The sequence below is a fragment of the Pleurodeles waltl genome, unplaced genomic scaffold, assembly GCF_031143425.1.
Source record: "Pleurodeles waltl isolate 20211129_DDA unplaced genomic scaffold, aPleWal1.hap1.20221129 scaffold_67, whole genome shotgun sequence".
In the NCBI taxonomy this organism is placed as follows: Eukaryota; Metazoa; Chordata; class Amphibia; order Caudata; family Salamandridae; genus Pleurodeles; species Pleurodeles waltl.
Genome location: NW_027150384.1, coordinates 3226395 through 3252492, shown reverse-complemented (window position 1 = coordinate 3252492; position 26098 = coordinate 3226395). Strand labels below are relative to the sequence as shown.

Here is a 26098-nt window from a genome sequence, read left to right as displayed (position 1 = left end):
ATCACGATATTCATACTTGCCGGTTTGTTTGATTTTCTGCGCAGCAACACACCACTTTTGTCTCACGACCCCTTGGGTCAAGGCTTTTCAGTTTCTAAGCAAGTGCGTGTTGAGTCTAGTTTCTCGATACACCTTTTTCCGAACCCCTCTTCTTACCTCTCCCCGCTTTTGGCTTCAGGCTCCCTCAGCCCCGTAGCACCGTCTGCTCTTTTCAGCTGGACCTTTCCTGTCCAGGCAGCTCACTGCTTGGCTTTCCTAGGCCCGCCACAGTGTGAAGACGCGCAGCGTAGCCCAATTGGGCTACATGTGCATGCTGTTTCCGGGAGGGGCAACCGTGACGCTCCACACGCTCGGCCGACCTCTCTACATGCGGCAAGATGCCTCTCCCCGGGCTGCAATAACAAGGGATTTCCTTCACGTAGAACACCGCAGAGGATCAGTTTGTCTGCATAACAGGGACATTTTCATAGCCATTTAATCCCTCGAGATTATATAGTAATTTTTGGAACCATTCCTCTTCTGTCTGTGTCCAGCTTCACTCCCACCGACGTCCCGGACCTAAAGAAGGCTGGGGCTGCCATATTTGGATTAGTTCATTCTGTATTTAACTCTTGCACCCCTGAGTTATCTTGATTCAGAGTTGGAGGACCCTTGCTTTCCCTTTGGGACTGTATTTGGTGGAATTTGCCACTACTATGTCTGACTATGAGTCCTATCAGCAGGGCCTTGAGCTATATGGCTCTTATGAAGATGAAGATTATTATTTGACCCCTGCATGGAACAAGTAATAGACTCCTCTGTTAAAAAATCACTAGATAAGACGATTTCCTCAGCACTTCAGCCTTTATCCAAACGTCTGGATGAGATTTCAGGGCCTATAGTCCCCTCTCCCTCCTGGGGATCTCTCTTCCACTCCTTCTAAAACCCTGGCCAAACTGTCCCAGCCGTCTCTCCCCGAACATACGTAAACAGCATATTCTGCCCCTAAAAAGACTATCCCTCTGTTCTCCTCCCCACCTTCGGATTCTGATTCCGACTCTTCAGCTTCTTCACAAGAATCCAGTAAGACTCATAAACGATCCAAGAAATGCATACATTCCCCCTCCCCTTCCACCCCTTCCCACTTCACTTTTGAACCCTCTGACTGGGCTCCGGCCCCAGAAGTGGCAGAATACATGAGAATGAGGTGAGATCCAGATTAAAATCCGAATGCCCTTGACCTGACCTCTCTCATAAGATGGCTGTCACCCCTGAAACTGAGGGCAACATGGTGACTTTCCTTAAAAAGTACTTTGTTGTACTTTGTTGGCCCTAAGAAGGGTATAGATAGGGCCATAAGGACATGTCAGGACAAGCTCCTGGATGTTTCTGGCCCATTGGCCAAGATTCTAGAGCTGGCACTTCAAGCCAAGGAAACAGGAGCATCCATTCACTCAGATGTGCTGGCCGGATGGACACAATGAGCCATCTGTTTCTTCGGCAATGCGAACTGTGCCCTGGCCTCTGAAAGACTTACATCTGTCTTACTTCGCATTGACCCTCAACTTGTTGACTTTGCGCCTGCCGAAGCAGGTCCTGTTGCCGAGGGGTAGTTGTTTAATGATCACTTCATAAAAAACATTGAGAAATTCGTGAGCACTTTCACTTAGTTAGACAAGTCCCAATCATCCCTCAAGCGTATGTTCAATCCCCTTTTTGGAAGGGCTGGTCGTTTTTGAGGACGCCCGACCGGCTGGGGCTATCAACAAAGTCCTTTGAGAGGAACCCATCCAAGGTGCAGAGGATATTCTCAAGATCCAGCACAAGCAGGTTTCTACCATCCCAGAGCTGGAGGTGCACGAGGCTGCAGCTTCTGGGGCTCTGGCAGAGGTTAGAGAGCCATTGAAAGCTCCCCCACAAGTAACAAACCCTTTTTTTCCTTCTCTTCCTTTGGGGGGCCGACTCACGCACTTTATTCACAATTAGGTCAACATTTCCTCAGATGTCTGGTTGTTAAACAGAGTTCAAGGTTATGCCATAGAGTTAACTGCTACCCTTCATCAACTAAATCCCCCCCTCTCCTTTTTTCCCAACAAGACAGCTCCTTTATCGACTGCAAAATTCGAGAACTGCTAGCAAAACAGGCTACCGCCCTCACCTTTAACACCCAAATGGTTTCTGCAGCAATGTTTTTCTAATGCAAAAGAAAGGAGGCGGTCAGAGGTTGGTCCTCAACCTCAGGAATTTCAATCCTTTTGTGGTTTACCGCCATTTCAAGATGGAGGGTATCCACCTGTTGAGAGATCTCCTCCAGGAGAGATATTGGATGGTCCATCTCGATCTCAAGATTGCTTATTTAATGGTTACCATTGCTCCTTCCCACCGGAAGTTTCTGCAATTCCACTGGAGAGACAAATGGTACGAATATCTGACTCTCCCATTTGACCTATCTTCAGCCCCATGGGTTTTCAACAAACATTTGTGAAACGGTTGTGGAACACCTGTGCGGCATCACCTCGACGATATGATTCTTTTAGCACAGGACCAATCTCTTCTGCTAAATCATCTGTTGTGGACAGTATCTTTATTGCAAAATCCGGGCTTAGTGATCAATCTCAAAAAATCTTCCATGATCTCTTCCCAACAACAGGAGTTTTTGGGGTTTCAGGTGGACTCGGTCAAGGTCCAGCTGCTGATCCCTCTGCAGAAAATGAAGTCGATCAAGAGAGAGTTGAGGGTGACACTGTCAAATCAGGCGGTCTCTTTGAGGTCCCTGGCTCGTATTGTGGGGTTACTTGCTTCCTCTATTTAGGCAGTATTTCCGGGGCCTTTGCATTACAGGGCCTTACAGAGATTAAAGATTCATTATCTTCAACAGGGTCTTTCTTACAATCACCTGATCCCCTTATCTCTCAAAGCCCAGGAGGAGTTCCATTGGTGGCTCTCCCACATGGAGGCCTGGAATGGCACAGCCATCTTCGGAGCCTCTTCGGAGGTGGTGACAGAAATCAATGCTAGCTGGTGGGTCTGGGGAGCGAGATGTGGACAATTTTCGACAGATGGTAGGTGATCGTCCGAGGAATTACGGCTCCCCATCAATAGCCTGGAGCTCTTAGCAGGCTCCTTCACCATCAGGTCCCACTCCACTATCAAGAGCAACTGTTGCATCCTTTTGAGGATGGACAATGTGTCAGGGGTTCGTTACAGCAACCGTCTGGGAGGGACCAAGTCACGCCTGTTGGTGACCACTGCCAGGGAGTTCTGGCACTTTTGCCTGTCGCAAAAGATTATGATGCTGGTGGAATTCCTTCTGGGGAAGGACAACCCTGTGGCAGATTGGAGCTCTCAGTTCCTGATGGACTCCAGCGGACTTTCTTATTTCCAGGCAGACTAAATGTATATCTACATCTGTTGATTATCTGGCATTTCCACACAACGATAATCTTTGTGTGGTCAAGTGTTTAAAAGTGTATGAAGAACATACTGCTAGTTATAGAAATGATCCCTTAGGTCCTTTTCTGATTGCAATTCAGAAGCCTTTTCACCCAGTGTCAGTTGCTACCTTGGCTCGTTGGGTCCATTGGGGTATGCAGGCATCAATGTATCTGTGTATGGTGCACATTCCACCAGGGGAGCCATGGCTTCAAAAGCTTTTATTTTGGGTTCTAGGTTGGAAGATATTCTTCGTGCAGCTGATTGGTCAAATGATTTCGTGTTTAAACTGTTTTATTACAAACCAATTGTACATGTTTCTTCTTAGGTTTTTGATCAGCTTTGAACCAGCATAATCGGAGCCTCTGGTCCTGACATAGAATACAACATTTTCTAGCTTTGCAACAAGAATTTTAGATTCTATTAAGGACATGGAGGCAAGGATTATCCCACCCGTTGGCAAAAGTGATCTTGCAGAGTTTAATAGTGCTTGCATTACATTGATCTGTTAATTTGTATTTTGCCCTCACTCAAATTTAGCGTGTTGGGGCCGAATTTCAAACTCATATTTTCTTTCTTTTTAGGAACTGATTCTAAACAGACGTAATGCTTCGTGGATCTCCTGTTCTCTGTTGATTGCAGGGGTCGGTTACTAGGTTCGGCTGGAGTTGAAGACATCCTTGGTGTTTCTGGTCGGATCCCTTCATCTTCAATAGCCGTATTTGGACTGTTTTGCAAAGAAAGAGGAAGTCAGATGGTGCCTCCCTATTTTGTAGACTGTGTTGGGCTACTTGTGGTGGGTTATATGAAAGTCATGGTTCAAATCCTCATGGTTTATAGTGTGTTTTCTGTTTTTACTGTTTTCTTATTGGCTGCTGTTTATGGAGTAGTAAAATATTGAGAAGCATAATCCTCGCCTCCTTGTCCTCAATAGAATCTAAAATTCTTGTTGCAAAGCTAGAAACTTTTGTAGTCTCCCACATGAAATTGTGATATCTGTAGAGTCACAGCCTCAGTGACAAAACTGAGGTGCAGATGCTACCATCCAGGGTCCGAGCCAGAGGGGGATTCCTGGGACACCTCCCTGTGCTCCACACTGTTAGTGGAGCCCCACCAGAGTCACGTGCTTTAGCTAATAGAGAGTGTGCCTGCTAGGCGAGGTCAAGAGTGGTGTGACGGGACCCATCCTGGCAGCACACATGAATCTATAATAGTGTGTTCTAGTATTTATTGCACAGTGCGAGCACCCACTAGCCCGCATCAGTCAGCGACATAAACCTGCCGATGAGGGAGTCCCGCAGTGCCTCAACAGCACCAGAAACCGCACTACTGTCCATGCGGAGTCGCTATCATTGAGCAGACAGCCCCGCTTCCTCGAAGCGGCCCTACTAGTCTGCATCTCGCGCTCCCTCCAGAGGCGGCAGAGGAAGGTGTGGCCTGCCTGCCCGGAGCACCTTGCTGTTCAAGTGCCACACACTCACCTCTCGTTCCTGTGAGCGCCATCTCCGGTATTCAGCGACTCGACAGGGGCCCACCCAAGCTGGAACTACTCGCTGTGCATCAGCCCACAGAGCAGGTGAGCCTAACACTGTGTTGTTTGCCCTCCATCCCCAGGCCCATTAGCCCCCTTTGATGCTGCCTCCCATCAGTGCAACACTCCATTATCAAAAAAAAGAAAAAGAAGGAGAGAAGGCAAGCAATGATTAAAACAGCTCACCATACAGCAATAATAACACTAGCTAAAGAGAGATCCACAAAACTGCGAAATTGCGCCATACCCTCAGAGGGCACCAGTAGATCCTACGGCCTACCACTCATGTGCACAACGTGTGCCATCGGACGGCATGACCACACCCCAACTGCTGCCAAAACGCCAAGTTAGCTAAAACCGAGTACGATATCCACCATACCAGCAATAGAGCCTTTCATCATTGAGGGCACATCCTCAGCTCATGCCTCCAGGTGGAAGGATTGGGTGAAAAGAGCACTACTATTTTTTGAAGCTACAAAAGTAGAGAATGCACAGAAATGATCAATGAACTGGGTAGAAAGCACATACATAGGATCTCCAAAACAATCAACAAAGCCGCCCCCAAAACTCACCTCACTCTGATTGCAGCCCTCAATGCTCATTTCGATCTCATGACTAACACTGATTATGAAAGATTTGTATTTTGCCAGGCGCGGCAGCAAGCAGAGCACTCAATAGACACCTTTACATGAGGCTGAAAGAACTAGCCAGCACGTGCTGATTCACAGATGAAAATGAGGAAAACAGAGGACAAATAATACAACGGTGTGCTTCGGCGAAATTGCGAGAAAGAATCCTAGAGGAGTCAGGGAGTCTCTAGCTGACATACTGACAATGGCAAGAACAAAAGAACTGAACAAGGCCAGAGCATCACATATGGAGGCTGCATTACATGGACCAGTGAAAGTAGAACCAGTAAACGCAATCACACCGACACCCAGCAAACCCAGACCCAGGCGAGGTAGCGCCGCATCCAGGACATGCGGCTACCGTAGAGGGCCAACCCATTGCCCTGCGAACTGCCCAGCGAGGCGGAAAAGATGCGCCGGGTGTGAGAAGATTAATCATTTCCTAAAAGCATGCAGAGCGACAAAAGGACGCACCCGGAGTTCAACCGTCAACACCGCCTCCGAGGTGCAGGCCCAAAACAGTGACATGGATGACGATCATGAAAGAGAACACTCCATACACTCCATTTTCACAGTGGGCACAGCATTCCACACCACACGTCGACTACCCAGATGCATTATACAAGTGGGGGATCACTCAAACCCAGCAGTATTAGACACAGGAGCCTCTAAAAACATAATGGTGGTCATTACAACCCTGGCGGTCGGTGTTAAAGCAGCGTTAAAACCGCCAACAGGCCGGCGAAAAAAAAATTGAATCACGACCATGGCGGAAACCGCCAACATAGACAGCCACTTTAACACTCCGACCGCCACGGCGGTACAAACAAACACCGCGGCGGTAACCGCCAACAGACAGGCGGAAGACAGTGTACCGCCCACAGTATTACAACAGGCCAATCCGCCACCTTTTCCGGGGTGGATTCACAACAAACAAAAACACGGCGGAAACGGGACTTGGAAGGGAAAACGCTCACCTCTACACACCCCACGAGGAACCAGGACACCATGGAGCCAGAACTCCATATTCTCCCTGCCATTGTCTTCCTGCTCCTCTACCAGCAGCACGAACGCCGGCGGCGAAGACCACGGTGAGGACTCCACCTACGACACATGGGAGGGGGGAGGAAAAAGAGAGTGACACACACACGCAACACCCCCACCCCCACCCTACCCACTACAACACACACACTAATACATATTGATACATTACAGTTACACCCATCAACCCCCCCCCCCCCCCCGGAAGAATGCAAAGACAAAAGAAAATGATTTTAACGTTTGTAATCTATTAAAATCCAGTACTCAAAAATATATATACACTATAAACAAATATGTACACCAATAATACAAGTCCAGGTATTGCACCATTAAAGTCCGTGGACCACTGAGCCCAAAATGCATGGCGAGGCCCACACTCAATACCCGATCAAAACGGAGAGAACACTGCAGGGGCATCAGATAGAAATACAACAGGTACCTCAGGGGGAAGGGAAGGGGGGGCACCTCAGCCAGATGAGTGCGCGATGCCAGATCCACGAGGGGACTCCATGCCCACTGCTGTATCCTGGGGAGTGCAAAGCCACAGTCTCTCAAGTCTCTCCAGTGGGTGGGTTGCCCACTACTTAATCCTGGGGAGTGCAAAGCCACAGTCTCACAAGTCTTTTCAGTGGGTGGGTTGCCCACTGCTTTATCCTGGGGAGTGCAAAGCCACAGTCTCACAAGTGAATAACAGTGTCCACTGGTTCTGGAGGGGGCTTTGTGCCCAGAATGCTTCATCCTGCTTGTGGCGGCCTCAGTAGCCGGAGTTTTTGGCGCTCATTGGCCTGTGGTGCTGGTGACGGCGGTGTCCTTGGCAGCTAGTGAAGTGATCCCCAAACTTGAAAAAATCATAGCCACCCACGGCCTGATGCAAGAAATAAGGACGGACAATGGACCTCCGTTTCAGGGTCAAGAGATAGCTTCTTACCTAACTTTGCTGGGAATCATCCACAAGAAAATAACCCCACTCTGGCCCCAGGCCAACAGAGAGGTTGAGAGGTTCATGAGAACTCTAAAAAAGATCGTTGGAACTGCTACAGCCTGCCAAAAAACCCCGACCTAGCCATCTACTTGTTTCTTTGAAACTACCGCCTCACCCCTCACGCCTCCACCGGGCATTCACCAGGGCATCTTTCAATGGGGCTAGTGGTCGGAGACTCCATTCTACACCACCTGAAATGGACACCCTATCCAATTGATGATTAAAGGACCCAATGACAATCGTACGACGTCAAGGCACCCTTGTTTTTGCCCTACGTGGGACTGAGGAATTTACTAGAAACATATCCGCATTCAAGTGCTACTACCCTGTGGTATCCCTGTCAAGTCCATCACCAAGAACGGAGCCATCCCCTATTAGCCCGGCATGCCCCACGGTGGACACCTAGATGCCCCTCAGTCAGACAATAGCACATACCCAAGAGGAGGTCCCAACGCCGCCACAGGATGACTGCATGAGAGAACCACTGCTCGTGCCATCTGAGCCCAAGGCAGACCACGCCACCAACACCGGCTACGCCCTACGACAAAACCCTGCACTGTTCACCAGGCTGATGAACTATGTGACCTGAAAACAACCAAGCTCACTCATTTGGCCCCTAACAAGCTGCTGTTGACTTCCCCATGGGCAGCTGGTGTGTATGTGCATCCTGTTTTATGTTTTGCTTAAATTTGATGAGGAATGTATAGTTGCAGCCCCAGTGACACAACTGAGGTACAGATGCTACCATCCAGGGTCCGAGCCAGAAGGGATTCCTGGGACACCTCCCCGTGCTGCGCACTGTTAGTGGAGCCCCCCCCCGAGTCACGTGATGTATCTAATTAAGAGTGCGCCTGCTAGGCGAGGTCGGGAGTGGTGTGGCGGGACCAGTCTGTTGCAGTTATAGATATCAAGCCAGACATGGTAAGTCTCTGGGCATGTTTATTAGTAAACAATATATAGGAGCCACCTTAAACAATAACAAAACATTTTCTATATTATTCTTTTTCTTTTTAAGACTCCACCATAAAGTACGTGAGAGACTCCACCAAAAAGTTTGTGAGTCCCTAAACATGACGTCTCACACATCTGATCTTAGCTTCCACAGTAAAAAAAAATTCTGGGTAGACCTGTGTACACACATCTCCCCAGAGTCCGTGGCTCCCCTTTGGGTACTTGAACTAAACAAATCTTTGACCTGTACAGTAGGACCGTTATTGCAACCTCTTTCACATTCTTTACTACAATCACTCTCACATTCAACACCTTGGGAAGAGTCTTCAGATATCTTTACAACCTTGGACAAATTCCACCACCGACCTCCATCAACCATTACTGCATTGCCACAAATTGTTTTCACCCTAACAGGTTCACTAAAACAAGCATCACCTTTTTTAACAAACATACTTTTCTTTATCCGCACTAAATCCCCTGGGCAAATCATACGCAATTTGGTGGCTTTGATGAAGTCGTATCGCTTCTTCATACGTTCCTGTCCTAAATCCACATTTTCCTTTCACTCATCCCCTTACCTTTCATTGAACTTGCTAACCAGGACGGACACAAAATGGAAGTTGGTTTGCGACCTCTTAACGCTTCAAAAGGAGACACCTTAGTCAAGGAATCAGGTGTAGAACGATAAAACCATAACATGGTCTTAACTGCCTCTTGGATGTCAAAATGATTGTGTCTAGCCCATTTTTTGCAATCCCCAATCACTCTATTCATTCATCTATTCTGTTGAGTTGATCCCAGAATGCTCCAAACTGGCATTGTGCACCCAATTTCCGAAGTGCACTAACAAACTCATCAATTGACTCACTCTGCAACTGGGATCTCATGAAAAATTTGTGGCGTAATACGACGAGGCTCGGCTGTTTGTCAAATCTCAGAACAAGTTTTTTTACTGTTTCATGGTATTCGTCCAACTCTTCGCCTTCTGCAACTTCAACATCAGGGAGATGTTTTAAAGTTTTTCGGCCTTTAAAGCCTAAGGAGTGCAGTAACAGAATTTATTTTCTCTCAGGTCTGTAGCGTGAGGCACCAATAGCACCCAAATAAGTCTCAAATGTGTCAAACCATTGAGACCATAAAACTGGAGGTTCTCCGGGTGACTAAAAATGGCGGAGGGGCAGTCACAGATTGCATAGTGCTGGACACGTTATATCTTTGTTTTTTAATACACTTTGATTTGTGTATTATGGAGTAATGTCTGCAAAACCAGTGTGAAACTGCACTCCAAATATGTATAGCAGCAAATAATGCAGGTAAATGTCTAAGCGACCGGCAAAGGTGCTCTCCACTATGTTCTGAATATGCAGCGTTAAATATAGTCACCAAAATAAAACGGATGTTAACCAAATGAAATGAGAGACACGGCAAGGATTTCAGGCGTTGCCTAGCAACAGATCCACACAATGAGGCTCTTCCGTAAGAGCTCTCCTGTTGCTAGGTTACCCAGTAAGAAGCTCACAGCGTATGCTGCTTTCGATGAGAACGCGCACGCACACTCTGCTCGCGCACACTCTGCTCGCGCAGGCAGTGAGTGTGGCAGCACGCGCTTAGTAAGATTGTCAGCCAAAAGTCATAAAACACAACTTCCGATGAAGTCCCAAAATGGATCTCACCGCTTCAGAAAGCAAGATAACTCCTTCCACGTCGTCCGTTCCGCGTTTTTTCCGGGAAGTGCAGAGACGTGCTAGTATCAGTAACTTGAATGCGCAGGTCCTGAGGTGGCTCCAACAGCTCGTCGCCAAAACTATGTTGCAGCTATAGATATCAAGCCAGACTTGGTAAGTGACTGGGCACGATTATTAGTTAACAATATATAGGAGCCACCTTGAACACGGCATGTCGTCCCTCCACCAACCGCCGGTCCTCTGTCTCCCGTCTCCCCGACAACCCCCGCACGAGCCCATTCCAAGCCCTGCATTCCAATAGCTCCGCATTCCAATAAGCATAACACAGTCCTGACAGCACAGATGAATCTATAATAGTGTGTTACAGTATTTATTGCACCACGCGATAGGCTGCGCAAGTACGAGCTAGCCCGCGTCAGCCAGCGACATAACGATATCACCCAAGCATTGACCCTCCAGGGAGGGTGAAGTCAGGACTGCAGGCCGGTGATCCCACTGAAGCAACGGAGATGTAGGTCTGTTTTTTAGAGGATGAATGGTCAACACCAGATGACTCCAGTACAACTAACACACGCACTCCAGGCATGGCCTTTCCTTCACCAAACTAGTGCATTTTGGGACTTGAAGTCCCTGTTCACTTCTTATGGTACAATTGAAGGCACACATCTGAAAACAATGGCGTGTGATACAAACAGCGGTTGAAGTGCATAAAAAAAATATGAAAACGGTGATGCTGTGTGCATTATGGCGGGGTCAGTGAGCGTGAGTGCCAGGGTGCAACTAAAAAGGAAACATCCTGTTAGTTTTTTTGGTCTTTCACCTTCAGGTAGCTATATATAAAATAATGCGCAGCTTAAATGTAGAATACATTTAGTAAAAATATTAGTAAAATATCTTTAGTGCTACGAGGTCTCACCCTGTGACAGAAAGCACTGTGCATTTGTCAGGCATTATTTTAAACTTGCATTACTCACAGTATAAGATAGAATGCTACAAAATGTGCAAAAGGATTTAAGATAAAATGGTGCTTCTGAAATGTTTAATAGTTTTTAGACTGTACATAGTCCATTTTTTATATATATAACAGTTCTTCAAAATCACCCACTTGACAGCTCAGCTAGTAACTCCCTTGCAATACCACTCCAAAACTATCAGTCTGTGTATTCAGGAAACTCCACTGGCTCCATCAGTTTAAGCCACTACTTGCATTTCTTTCAGGCCAGCAGGCAGCCTGACAGGAAGACTTGTTTTTTTATATAGATATTGCATTAGGGTCTAATTTTCAATTACAGAAAGTGAATATATTCTTCCAAACAGAACCGTGGCACCAGGTTAGAGGGGATTAGAGCAATCAAATTCATGGTGAGGAAATAAGGAGCTTTCCGTAGGTTTCTGATTGAACTAGACCTCTCTGTATGAAGCTAATGGTTGGTACGACATTCAGTGTCCTTGGTCTTGTTAGTTTCCTTAGGAGCCCATCAGTCTTCTGTGACGTAACAAAACTGATGGCAAATTTGGAAAGACAAGGATATGGATCAAGTCTTCCAGATGAACTGATGTACAGATTGTGGCCATCAGCCAAGGAAGTCCTAAGATCATAACGTGGTTAGGAGAGGTGATGAGGTCAAAAGATAGGATCTCTTGATGATTTCCAAAGGTCAACCATAAGGGAGGGGTCATCTCTTTACCAGGTCCAGAGATCAATGGTTTTCCATCTACTGCATGGACCTGATCAGGGGATTCCTTGGGGACTTGGGGTATTTGCCTTTCTTGTGCCCATGTTTCATACAGGTACAACCAGCGTGTCCCAGTGCCCAATAAGGCCAACACATTTTCATTCTCTGTTAGGAAGTTCCAGTAGTATGGCCAAGAGGGGCTCGGAGTAACCAGTTCTCTGGAGGACCAAATAGAAGGGTTTCCTGACTTGTCCATCCTCTCCCCTCTTACAGAGGACTGGATCTGGTGTTTCCCGGAACTTTCTGTAGACTTGTGGGACAATTGGGGATTAGATGACCAGAGGAGCTGTAGTACATATATAATCCCTGCTTTCTTCTATATTCTAGTTCTGCCACAGACAAAGCTCTGAGAGCTAGCCCATTTTGCATAGCCTCCTCTCCTGAAGATGAAGAATTTTCAGAAACAGGAGTGTCAATCTTTAGAGCACTGAGATAAGTCGTTCCTGAGGTTTGCTGAACAAGGGCCCTGCACCTCTCATATCTGCATTCATTGACTCGTTGTTCAATGGCCTGCTCCATTAACCCTGCCATTGTTTCTGCACCCGGTGAATGTACCAGTTAATCTTTTATTTTCTCATGAAGGCCCACGTGAAAGAGAATAACCACAGTCCGTTCCACCCATGTCGCTCTAACCCTTTCGGCTAGCTACCAGCTCCTCACCAGAACACGAGAGTAAAGGTGATTTGTGCCAGCCTATTGCATGACACTCCAAGGCTGCTCAGGGAAAATCGTGGTGGAGCACATCTACGCCTTTCTCTCAGTTATACATGTCTCATACATGACTAACAGAAGCAGGATTTGGTTCAATGTGTTTTATTGGAGCAACTGCATTCTATCTAAAAATGCATGAATTGCAGTTACCAGAATAATGAAACTCAATTTAGCACAGTGACTAGAAAAGTGAAACAGAGGAAAAGTCCCACCATACTATCACTATAGTGAATCTAAAATCCCTTCTTGCACTACCAAGATTCTACATGGGAGCAATAGCAGTGTTAGCCCTAATTTGCCACCTAGTTCCTGAAAGGAAACACAATCCCCACACCTGTGCTATAGGTAGAGAAGAGGTCTGCTGGTCTGCTGGGAGTCCTCCCACTTGGATGAAGAGAAGACACAGAGTTTCAGCAGAAACTGCAACAGCAATGTGCGGCATAAGATGACTCGCTGGGTGCAATGTCCCCTCTGATGTGATGAGGATAGTGTGGTGCTTTATAATAAAACATGTTGCTGTTCTAAGAACTGCCCTGATGTGACAACATGTATTTTTCTGTGTCGGATAGGCATTGTACTCTTTGGACCGGCAATACCAGGTAAACTATTGTGTGCAGCCTTGGGTTGAGCACGGAATGAAAATGTTCTCCAAAGAAAATAATAACAAATTCTGCATGGAAGGGCAACTGATAAAATAAAAATGAAACATCTCCACTAAAATGAAGCTGTGCTAAAATGACCGGAGTTAAAATAATGTGCCAGTGTAAATGCTAAAATGACCTCATGACACAGCTCTAATAAGGTGCAGAGACTCACAGTAGGTACAAGGCCTCGAAGGTGCAGAGACTCACAGTAGGTACAAGGCCACCAAGGTGCAGAGACTCACAGCCGATAAGTCACCACCAAAGGGCAGTCACTATGATGGGAACACAAAGTCTCTTAACTTGGTTCCTAGGAGATTCACTTCAATCTCTGGAAGCAGGGGTTCATAGTGGTGATGGGACACTAAAGACAAGTTGTCACAATGATGTCACACTTGCCGGCCTCACCCATGTACTGTAGTATATTGTTGTTCTTGATCATGCCATTTTGGATGTTCAGCTTCTTCTGGTCAGAAAAAGCATCAATGCAGAGACTCAGGTCTCCGCCTAGCTTAGCAGCAGTAAATATTGCTCTAGGCACTGTGCCTCCTTATTGAACAGGGCTCCACTCATAGAACTTGTCCTTGGTGATAAAAGTATGAACCTTACCCATCAAAAGCAGACAACCATAGACTTGACAGAGCATTTCTTATATGATCTTATCTTGAGGTCGACTGCCTTTTTCCCTGACAGGGATTAACCAGGAAGTTAGGCAACCATCAAACATCAAAATGTATAGTGTAACCAATTTGGCAACACAGTGAAAACTCAAATGGGTAATAAAGTTAAAGGATTTTATTACTAATTGACACTCAGGTTAATGTAAACAAATCTCAAAATAATGCTGTAGAGATACAGATTAATATAGAAAAACCATAGGGTAATCAAACCTTCTGAAGAAATTTAGAAGTGTTAGCAAAAGGCAAACCAATAGTTCAGTGACAGCAATAGAAAATATTAACAAAAGAATTGAATGTTCTGAAAACAGATGGAAATCCTTCAAAAAGCCTACATTATTCCAAAAATGTAATTCCATGTAAGGACATGAGGGCAAAAGGTGAGGAGCAAAAATAGGACAAAAAGGATTTGGAAAAATGAAAAAGAAACTGGAACGGAAGGGAAGGGAAGGAGTCACCAACTCAGATGCTCAGTAAAGAGTCTTCTTCAGTGAAATTCAAGTGTAAGCCTGAAAGAAGCATGGGGGACAAAGGCGTAGTCAGAGGTCTGTACCTCTCAAAGTCCAAGGAAATCTAAACTACAATCATCCAGTGCGAGTGTGCAAAAAGTCCATCAGGTAGCACCCCTCGGATCTTACTATCACGTGCTCCATTGTATTCTCTTGTCCCACTGTAACTTATAACATCATCAATCAATCCCACAGCAGTCCTGGGAACGTGGTTGTTCTTGGTCTTCTGGACATCATTTGCAAAATGTATGAATAAGGGACAATCATCCTTTCTCTCGGGGTCTCAGTGTCAAGGTTCTGCTCCCAGACTCTCTGGGAGTAAAACAATAGCACATCTATTCTCAAATTAACATTTTGTGAGAGTGCTCCTACAATGAAATGACACATTAGCAGAAAACTAAAAACAGTTTCTCATGTTAAAGAAATTCAGTCCTAGGAATGTCTAGTTAATAATAATATTCACTAATGCTTTTTTGATATCAAACTATACCGCGCACCTCTTAATTTTGCATTCATATAATGTCACGTATTAATTCAATTTAAATTTCACATTGCAGTTAAAATAACTGAAATACAACTGTTAATAAATATACATTATATAAATTGTTATAATTTCTAGTGCAAATACATTAAAATAACATAAGACTGATTATATAAATGTATCATGTGATCATATGTCACTTAATAAATTAACCGGTTCTGTGCTCAGGACGTAATGGTTACGTCCTGAAGCACAGTGCTGCTGTGCCCAGGACGTAACCATTACGTCCTGGTCACAGAGCCCAGAGGGAGCGCTAGCGCTCCCTCTGTGGGGTTCCCCAAGTCAAGGATGGAAGGGGAAGCCCTTCCCCTTCCACCCACCCCGACCCCACCCACCCCCCCTGTGACGTCAGTGCGCGATCGTGCGCTGAATGTCACAGAGCCTCCCCCATAGCGCTGGAAGCTCAGCTTCCAGCGCGATCAAAAGAGAAATGCTTTGCATTTCTCTTTCGATCACGTGGGGGAGGCCCGGAGAGGCTTCAAAGGGAAGGAAATGTATTTCCTTCCCTTTGAAGTCTCTCCAAGCGTTTCAAAAGCCGGATTGCTTGCAATCCGGCTTTTGAAACGCCCACTAGACACCAGGGATTTATTTATTTTTTTGAAATTGTCATAAGGGAGCGACTCCTTGGGCAAGGGTCGCTCCCAGGGGGGGCATTTTTTGGGAAGGCCTTTTCTGCCCCCCCTGGGGGCAGATCGGCCTATTATTAAGCCGATCTGCCTCCAGTGGGGGCAGAAAGGGGGGCCCCCAGAGGGGCACCAGGGATATATATTTTTTTTCTTTTGTTTTTGTTCATGTTTTTTTTTTAGGTGTGGGGAGCGACCCCTTAGGCAAGGGTCACTCCCCTAGGGGGCAAATTATATTTAGGCCATTTCTGCCCCCCCTGGGGGCAGATTGGCCTATTTGATGAGGCCAATCTGCCCCCTAGGGGGACAGAAACCACTAGACACCAGGGAGTTTTTTTTTTTTTACGTGAATTTCACGCAAGGGGAGCGACCCCTTAGGCAAGGGTCGCTCCCCGGGGGGGAAATTATTTTAGGCCATTTCTGCCCCCCCGGGGGGTAGATCAGCCTATTTTGATTAGGCTGATCTGCCCCCAAGGGGGGCAGAAACCATTAGGCACCAGGGTTTTTTTGTTTTACAGATGGGGAGCGACCCCTTGGACAAGGGTCGTTCCCCTGGAGGGGGAAATTTTATTTAGGCCATTTCTGCCCCCTTTGGGGCAGAAACCACTAGGCACCGGGGATTTGTTTTTTGGCGCCAATGTCACGCAGGTGGAGCGACCCCGTAGGCAAGGGTCGCTCCCGGGGGGGAGTGGGGGGGCAAATTTATTTTAGGCCATTTCTGCCCCCCCCTGGGGGCAGATCGGCCTATAGTCATTAGGCCGATCTGCCCCCAGGGGTGGGCAGAATCCTCTAGGCGCCAGGGCAAATTATTTTTTTGTGTTTTTTTGTTTTTTGTTTGTTTTTTTAGAGATGGGGAGCGACCCATTAGGCAAGGGTCGCTCCCCTGGGGGACAAATTGTATTTAGACCATTTCTGCCCCCCTTGGGGGCAGATTGGCCAATTTTAGGTCAATCTGCCCCCAAGGGGGCAGAAACCACTAGGCACCGGGGATTTTTTTTTTGCGCCAATGTCACGCAGGGGGAGCGACCCCGTAGGCAAGGGTCGCTCCCGGGGAGGGGTTGGGGGTGTGGAGGGTCAAATTTATTTTAGGCCATTTCTGCCCCCCCTGGGGGCAGATCGGCCTATTGTTATTAGGCCGATCTGCCCCCAGGGGGGGCAGAAACCTCTAGGCGCCAGGGCAAAAAAAAAATTGTGTTTTTTTTAATTTTTTTTTTTTTTTAGAGATGGGGAGCGCCCCATTAGGCACGGGTCGCTCCCCTGGGGGGCAAATTGTATTTAGACCATTTCTGCCCCCCTTGGGGGCAGATTGGCCGATTTTAGGTCAATCTGCCACCAAGGGGGCAGAAACCACTAGGCACCGGGGATTTTTTTTTTTGGCGCCAATGTCACGCAGGCGGAGCGACCCCGTAGGCAAGGGTCGCTCCCGGGGGGGGGGGTTGGGGACAAATTAATTTTAGGCCATTTCTGCCTCCCCTGGGGCCGGCTGAGCTAGAGGCCAAAATCCACAGGTAGGCACTGTTTTCTATGAAAAAATGTGATGTGTCCACGTTGTGTTTTGGGCCATTTCCTGTCGCGGGCGCTAGGCCTACCCACACAAGTGAGGTATCATTTATATCGGGAGATGTGGGGGAACGCTGCATGGAAGGAAATTTGTGGCTCCTCTCAGATTCCAGAACTTTCTGTCACCGAAATGTGAGGAAAACGTGTTTTTTTAGCCACATTTTGAGGTTTGCGAAGGATTCTGGGTAACAGAACCTGGTCAGAGCCCCACAAGTCACCCCATCATGGATTCCCCTGGGTTTCTAGTTTTCAAAAATGTGCTGGTTTGCTAGGTTTCCCCAGCTGCCAGCTGAGCTAGAGGCCAAAATCCACAGGTAGGCACTGTTTTCTATGAAAAAATGTGATGTGTCCACGTTGTGTTTTGGGGAATTTCCTGTCACGGGCGCTAGGCCTACCCACACAAGTGAGGTATAATTTTTATCGGGACGCTTGGGGGAACGCTGGGTGGGAGGACATTTGTGGCTCCTCTCAGATTCCAGAACTTCCTGTCACCGAAATGTGAGGAAAACATGTTTTTTAGCCAAATTTTGAGGTTTGCAAAGGGGGTAACAGAACCTGGTCAGAGCCCCACAAGTCACCCCTTCTTGGATTCCCCTAGGTCTCTAGTTTTCAAACATGCACAGGTTTGGTAGGTTTCCCTAAGTGCCGGCTGAGCTAGAGGCCAAAATCTACAGGTAGGCACTTAGCAAAAAACACCTCTGTTTGCTTTCAAAAAATGTGATGTGTCCACGTTGCGTTTTGGGGCATTTCCTTTTCGCGGGCGCTATGCCTACCCACACAAGTGAGGTATCATTTTTATCGGGAGACTTGGAAATTTGTGGCTCCTCTCTGATTCCAAAACTTTCTGCCACCAAAATGTGAGGAAAACATGTTTTTTTAGCCAACTTTTGAGGTTTGCAAAGGATTCTGGGTAACAGAACCTGATCAGAGCCCCACAAGTCATCCCATCTTGGATTCCCCTAGGTCTCTAGTTTTAAAAAATGCACAGGTATGGTAGGTTTCCCTAGGTGCCGGCTGAGCTAGAGGCCAAAATCTACAGGTAGACACTTTGCAAAAAACACCTCTGTTTTCTTTCAAAAAATTTGATCAGTCCACGTTGCGTTTTGGGGCATTTCCTGTCGCGGGCACTAGGCCTACCCACACAAGTGAGGCATCATTTTTATCGGGAGACTTGGAAATTTGTGGCTCCTCTCTGATTCCAAAACTTTCTGTCACCAAAATGTGAGGAAAATGTGTTTTTTTAGCCAAATTTTGAGGTTTGCAAAGGATTCTGGGTAACAGAACCTGGTCAGAGCCCCACAAGCCACCCCATCTTGGATTCCCCTAGGTCTCTCGTTTTCAAAAATGCACAGGTTTGGTAGGTTTCCCTAGGTGCCGACTGAGCTAGAGGCCAAAATCTACAGGTAGGCACTTTGCAAAAAACACCTCTGTTTTCTTTCAAAAAATGTGATGTGTCCACGTTGCGTTTTGGGGCATTTCCTGTCGCGGGCGCTAGGCCTACCCACACAAGTGAGGTATAATTTTTATCGGGAAACTCGGAAATTTGTGGCTCCTCTCTGATTCCAAAACTTTCTGTCACCAAAATGTGAGGAAAATGTGTTTTTTTAGCCAAATTTTGAGGTTTGCAAAGGATTCTGGGTAACAAAACCTGGTCAGAGCCCCACAAGCCACCACATCTTGGATTCCCCTAGGTCTCTAGTTTTCAAAAATACACAGGTTTGGTAGGTTTCCCCAGGTGCCGGCTGAGCTAGAGGCCAAAATCTACAGGTAGGCACTTTGCAAAAAACACCTCTGTTTTCTTTCAAAACATTTGATGTGTCCACATTGCGTTTTGGGGCATTTCCTGTCACGGGCGCTAGGCCTACCCACACAAGTGAGGTATCATTTTTATCAGGAGACTTGGGGGAACGCTGGGTGGAAGGAAATTTGTGGCTCCTCTCTGATTCCAGAACTTTCTGGCACCAAAATGTGAGGAAAACGTGTTTTTTTTAGCCAAATATTGAGGTTTGCAAAGGATTCTGGGTAACAGAACCTGGTCAGAGCCCCACAAGTCACCCCATCTTGGATTCCCCTAGGTCTCTAGTTTTCAAAAATGCACAGGTTTGGTAGGTTTCCCTATGTGCCGGCTGAGCTAGAGGCCAAAATCTACAGGTAGGCACTTTGCAAAAAACACCTCTGTTTTCTTTAAAAAAATGTGATCTGTCCACGTTGCGTTTTGGGGCATTTCCTGTCACGGGCGCTAGGCCTACCCACACAAGTGAGGTATAATTTTTATCGGGAGACTTAGGGGAACATAGATTAGCAAAACAAGTGTTATTGCCCCTTGTCTTTCTCTACATTTTTTCCTTCCAATTATAAGAGAGTGTGTAAAAAAGACATCTATTTAAGAAATGCCCTGTAATTCACATGCTAGTATGGTCACCCTGGAATTCAGAGATGTGCAAATAACCACTGCTCCTCAACACCTTATCTTGTGCCCTTTTTGGAAATACAAAGGTTTTCTTGATAGCTATTTTTCACTCTTTATATTTCAGCAAATGAATTGCTGTAAACCCGGTATAGAATGAAAAAGCACGGCAGGGTGCAGCTCATTTATTGGCTCTGGGTACCTAGGGTTCTTGATGAACCTACAAGCCCTATATATCCCCGCAACCAGAGGAGTCCAGCAGACGTAACGGTATATTGCTTTCGAAAATCTGACATTGCAGGAAAATGTAACAGAGTAAAACGCAGAGAAAAATTGACGTTTTTTTCACCTCAATTTCAATATTTTTCTTTTTCAGTTGTTATTTTCTGTAGGAAACCCTTGTAGCATCTACACAAATGACCCCTTGCTGAATTCAGAATTTTGTCTACTTTTCAGAAATGGTTAGGTTTCTGGGATCAAGCAGTGGTTTCATGCCCATTTCTGTCACTGACTGGAAGGAGGCTGAAAGCACAAAATATTGTAAAAATGGGGTATGTCCCAGTAAAATGCCAAATTGGTTTTCTGATTCAAGTCTGTCTGTTCCTGAAAGCTGGGAAGCTGGTGATTTTAGCACTGCAAACCCTTTGTTGATGCCATTTTCAGGGAAAAAAACACAAGCCTTCTTCTGCAGCCACTTTTTCCCCTTTTTTTGAAAAAAACGAAATGTTCACTTAATTTTGGCTAATTTCTTGGCCTCATTCAGGGGAACCCACAAAGTCTGGGTACCTCTAGAATCCCTAGGATGCTGGAAAAAAGGACGCACATTTGGCTTGGCTAGCTTATGTGGACAAAAAGTTATGAGGGCCTAAGCGCAAATTGCCCCAAATAGCCAAAAAAAGGCTCGGCACAGGAGGGGGAAAGGCCTGGCAGCGAAGGGGTTAAGGTACTCAAAATACATTTCTCCTACTGCTACAGTGAATGCACTTCGTACTTGAGTTTAAGTGCCCCACTATACATTAGATTATTGAAATGTTGGGAGCTTAATTGAAAACTATGGAGTGCTCCGGGCTTCTAATGGCTGGTAGAAGCCTAGAGCTCCACCATTCCAATGTTGTCTGGTTCATAACTGTTGCTATGAACAAAGGCCTCACCGAGCCCAAGGGGATTCCAATCCCCATCGGACTTGGTGAGGCCTTTGTTTTATTTATTGAAACATTCTTCTTTCTAGTGGCAGAATGTTCTAATGGCCTTGTAGCCCTCCGTAGCAGGGCTATACCGACATTAAAGTGCTGCTCCCTTCGGCTCGGGCCTTTAACACTATAGCGGGCCTTTAATGGACGTATAGCCCGCTCTAAGGCTATATTAGTTCAATATTAGTTCACACATTATGCTCTATATTATGGTCACATATAGATCAACATTGTGACATTAGGGGTTGCAGAAAATCTAGTCTTCACTAGACTGCATGTAGTAATCACATTCCTCCACGGACCCAGTACTGGGGCTGTTGGCTCAAATCCAACTGTTCAGATAAATTAGAACTTCATCCCAAATTTCAGAGCACTCTGAACACTGAACATTTTTTGATTGTGTATGCCACAAGTCCATGGCAACAAATCACAGGAAAACTGGAATTCCTATTCTGTGATTACTTCTAGATACCTCCTGTAGCCAGGCAGGTGTTGCTGGCAGCACAGACCTGAGCCTGTGGGCATGGGCAGTGACCCCGTTCCTTTGGTGCAGGTGTGCAGCAGTGGCCCTACCTTTGGGTCTCTGTATTGCTTTGCTGTTGACACATTCTGCTGCATGTAGGGAAAGAGGAAAATGCCTCCCAGGATTGTTTTTGTGCAGGAAGGTGTCCCTTCCAGCACAAAAATAATCCCGCATTCACACACACACTCTTCCACCGTGGTGCAAGGGTGCTTGCGTTGGTGCTAGGCAGCTAAGAGAGCGCCAGCCCAGGGGGAAAACAAGAAGTGCGCCTTCTGCCATAGATACCGCACATTCCAGCCCTTTCACTCACTTTGACACAAGGAAGTGCAGCACGGTGACTATGCCGAATGCCAAATCCCCATAAATATGCCCCTTAGTTTACATGTTTAAGCTGCACCCCTTGCGGATGCGCCCACTTTTCCATCCCACCAAAATCCCTGTGTTCTCTTCCCTCTTCCTAGTTTATAATGTCCTTCAGGGGAGGAGACCAGGAAGTATCCATCAATGGAGGGGGCGACGTCAGCCACACACAGCTGCATTTTGGCACGTTACCAGTCAAGTAGGTACAATAATAAATCTTTCTAGTGTAGTCGGGTGCACTTAATTTTCCTATAGATAGTTGTTAGTAATGGGGTCTCTAGTTGGCAGTCGGTTTGCACCCTGTCCAAGAAGGGACCCTTATTCTAGTTAGGATAAGGGAGCTACCCACTCAGATAACCCCTGCTCACCTCCTTGGTAGCTTGGCACGAGCAGTCAGGCTTATCTCAGAAGCAATGTGCAAAACACTTGCACATAAAACACAGTGATACAGTGAAAACACTACAAGAGGACACCACACCAGTTTTAGAAAAATAGCCAATATTTATCTGTGTAAAACAAGACCAACATACAGTGCTAAAGATATGAATTTTGTAAGATTTATCATAAAAATACAGGGGCATATTTATACTCTGTTTGCGCCGGAATTGCGTCGTTTTTTTTTACGCAATTCCGACGCAAAACTAACTCCATATTTATACTTTGGCGTTAGACGCATCTAGCGCCAAAGTCCATGGAGTTTGCGTAATTTTTTAGCGTGGACACCTACTTTGTGTTAAGGATATGCAAGGTAGGCGTTCCCGTCTAAAAAATTGACTCCGAGGCATGTGTGCCGTATTTACACTCCCGGGCAAAATTCACGCCCGGGAGTGGGCGGGTCAAAATAAATGACGTCCGGCCGCTTTTGCGCCGTTTTTTAGCGCCTGGTCAGGGCAGGCGTTAAGGGACCTGTGGGCTCGGAAGGAGCCCAGAGGTGCCCTCCCAAGCCCCCAGGGACACCCCCTGCCACTCTTGCCCACCCCAGGAGGACACCCAAGGCTGGAGGGACCCATCCCAGGGACATTAAGGTAAGTTGGGGTAAGTATTTTTTATTTATTTTTTTGTGGCATAGGGAGGCCTGATTTGTGCCCCCCTACATGCCACTATGCCCAATGACCATGCCCAGGGGACATAAGTCCCCTGGGCATGGCCATTGGGCAAAGGGGCATGACTCCTGTCTTTGCTAAGACAGGAGTCATTTCAATGGGGGTTGGGAGTCGAAAAAAATGGAGCAAAACGGGTTGAGGCGAAAAATTTGCCTCAGCCTGACTTGCCCCATTTTTTGGCGCCCAAGCTCCATATCCCCCTACACCGGCGCTGCCTGGTGTACGTCGTTTTTTTTCACGCACACCAGGCAGCGCCGGCGGCTAACGCCGGCTAACGTCATTGAATAAATACGGCACCCGCATGGCGCTTCAGAATGGCGTTAGCCGGCGCTAATTTTTTTGACGCAAAACTGCGTTAGTGCAGTTTTGCGTCAAAAAGTATAAATATGGCCCACAGTTCCTTGAAGTCGATAGCTCCACATGGGGCTATCACAGCGTCATGATCACCAAAACCAACAGTTCAGGACAGCCGCAGCGTTACGGGCCAACTACGGTGTCGGGAAGACCTGCAAAACAGTACCTGTGGAATTGCAGGGTGTAGAGATCCTCACTGTGAGCTCCAGAGTGCAGTGTCACTGACGTTGGGGTGTCGGTTCCGTAGTTGGTGGGGGGGTCATCGGGCCCATGAAGTCACACGCTTGCAGATCAAACTCCGGGCTGATGAAGTCAGGAGCGCTGGAGTGGATGGCATCTGGCTGCGGTGGAAAGTGGGACGATGCAACGTGAGGTACCAACAGGTCATGGTGCAGGCAGCGGCTCAGTGACGCCATTCAGCAGATTTGGTGAGACCAGGGCTGCCATGTGAAGCAGGCGGTGCAATGTGCAGTTTTACCAGGTCACGGTGCAGGCAGCAGCGTGGTCGTTGCTGAAGCTCTGTTGTCAGTAGGCCCAAGCCAGCGGTGCGGGACGGGACGATGTTTTGTGACCCTCGCGAGCGGTGTCCACAGGCCACGGTGCAGGCAGGAGTGCCTGGTGACGACACTGGAGTCGATGGGGCTGGTGTGGGTGGACCGGGGCTGCGGTGCGAGAGGGTGCTTTGTGTACCTCACAAGCGGTGTCCACAGGCCACGGTGCAGGCAGCGACGCAGGTGTCAGCAGGAGCGGTGTCGTTGGGGATACCCAGGCTGCGGTGTGAGCAGGTGATGTCGGAGTGTGGGGCCCACAGGTCACGGTGCGAGCAGCGGCTCGGTGAAGTTGTCCGATGATGGCGTCGGTGAGACCAGGGTCGCGGTGCAAAGCGGGGCAGTGCAGCTCCGTCCGGCGTCAGCAGGTCATGGTGCAGCCCAGCGACGTTGACGGCATGGCAGTGTTTTTTCTCCTTGAACAGCACAAAACACACAGTTCATTGTGCTGTAGGAAGAGGAAACTGATGTCTTTGATATCCCTGAGACTTCCAAAAGGAGGCAAGCTCTACTCCAAGCACTTTAAGAACTTCCTCAAGCAGGACACACAGCAAAGTTCACCCTTTGCTCTCTTGTCAGGCAGAAGCAGCAACTGCAGGCAAGTCCAGCAAAGCAACACAGCAAAGGGACAGTACTCCTCCAGCTCTTCTCCTGGGCAGAGGTTCCTCATGATTCCAGAAAGATTCTAAAAGTCTGGGGTTTTCGGTCTTCTTCTCATACCCTGTTCTGCCTTTGAAGTTGGCAAACTTCAAAGCAAAGTCTCAAGGGTATGCAAGATCCTTCCTTGTCCAGGCCAGGCCCTAGACGTACACCAGGGGGTCGGAGACTGCATTGTGTGAGGGCAGGCACAGTCCTTTCAGCCACCACTCCTCCCTCCCCTCTAGCTCAGCTGGCTCATCATGATATGCAGGCTACACCCGCCCCCTTTGTGTCACTGTCGGGAGAGGTGCAAAACAGCCCAACTGTCAAACTGACCCAGACAGACAATCCACAAACAGGCAGCGTCACAGAATGGTTTAAGCAAGAAAATGCCTACTTTCTAAAAGTGGCATTTTAAAACAGACAATTTGAAAACCAACTTCACTAAACAATGTATTTTTTTATTGTGAGTTCAGAGACCGTAAACTACACATTTTCATCTGCTCTCAAAGGGAAACTGCGCTTTAAGGATAGTTAAAGGCAGCCCCCATGTTAAACTATGAGAGAGATAGGCCTTGCACAGTGAAAACTGAAATTAGCAGTATGTCACTGTTAGGACATAAAAACACACTAGTATATGTCCTACCTTAAACATACACTGCACCCTGCCCATGGGGCTGCACAAGGCCTTCCTTAGGGGTGCCTCACATGTAGTAAAAGGGAAGGTTTAAGTCGAATTGGCAGTTTAAAACTGCACACACAGACACTGCAGTGGCGGTCTGAGACATGATTACAGGGCTACTAATGTGGTTGGCACAACCAATTCTGCAGGCCCACTAGTAGCATTTGATTTACAGGCACTGGGCACCTCTAGTGCACTTTACTAGGGACTTATTAGCAAATAAAATATGCCAATCATGGATAAACCAATCATTAGTACAATTTATATGGAGAGCACTTGCACTTTAGCACTGATTAGCAGTGGTAAAGTGCGCAGAGACAAAAACCAGCAAAAAGAGACCCGAAAAAATATAAGGAAGAAGGTGAAACGTTTGGGAATAACCATGCAAAATAGGCCATTTCCAACAACAGTGCTTTAAATTGGCCGGTACTCTGTGCAACTGAGTCCTGGCACTTTTTTATTTTGAGAGGGAGAGCCCTGCACTTCTCAAGAAAAACATAATACTTTTAATTGGAGAGTACCAGCACTTATCAGAAACAAGCAGGTACTGTGGTGCAGAGTACCTACCCTTACATTTTCCCATTTCAAGCGCTGGCTGTAAATCACCACAGAAGGATGGAAAGCACTTTGCGGGTTGTTCTTTGTGTCCACTGCATGCACCGCTCTCTCACTAACACTGAAAGATAATTTCACATTTTGCGAAAGACAGAATTAAAGTTACATGCATACCTATTTGATGCTCCGAATTGACAACAAAAATGCTAATGGAGATGCCGGGGATTGAACCCGGGGCCTCATACATGCAAAGCATGCGCTCTACCACTGAGCTACATCCCCTGGTGCAGTATGTGGGAGTCGGTGTTATTCTCAGCTCAGTGCACAGGGTGTCTCGGTATTTCCTTCCGCTCCTGGTTTTCTGGCCGGACCCCCGAGGCGCGTCCCCCGCACCGCTTCCCACACACACTCCCTCTCCTTCCCCATCCGCCGCTGCCTCCGGCTCCTGCTCCACACCTTCTGCCCGCCCAGGCTCCGGGGAGCCTCGCACCGTGCCAGCCGAGGGACAG

At 47.2% G+C, this 26098-nt stretch overlaps 1 non-coding gene across 1 annotated transcript; it reads right to left on the bottom strand.

The window, feature by feature from the left end:
- Nucleotides 1-25799: 25799 nt before the first annotated feature.
- On the bottom strand, nt 25800-25871 carry TRNAA-UGC (transfer RNA alanine (anticodon UGC)). Its single transcript has one exon. It is a non-coding gene; the product is annotated as a tRNA-Ala (tRNA).
- Between the last annotated feature and the right edge of the window lie 227 nt (nt 25872-26098).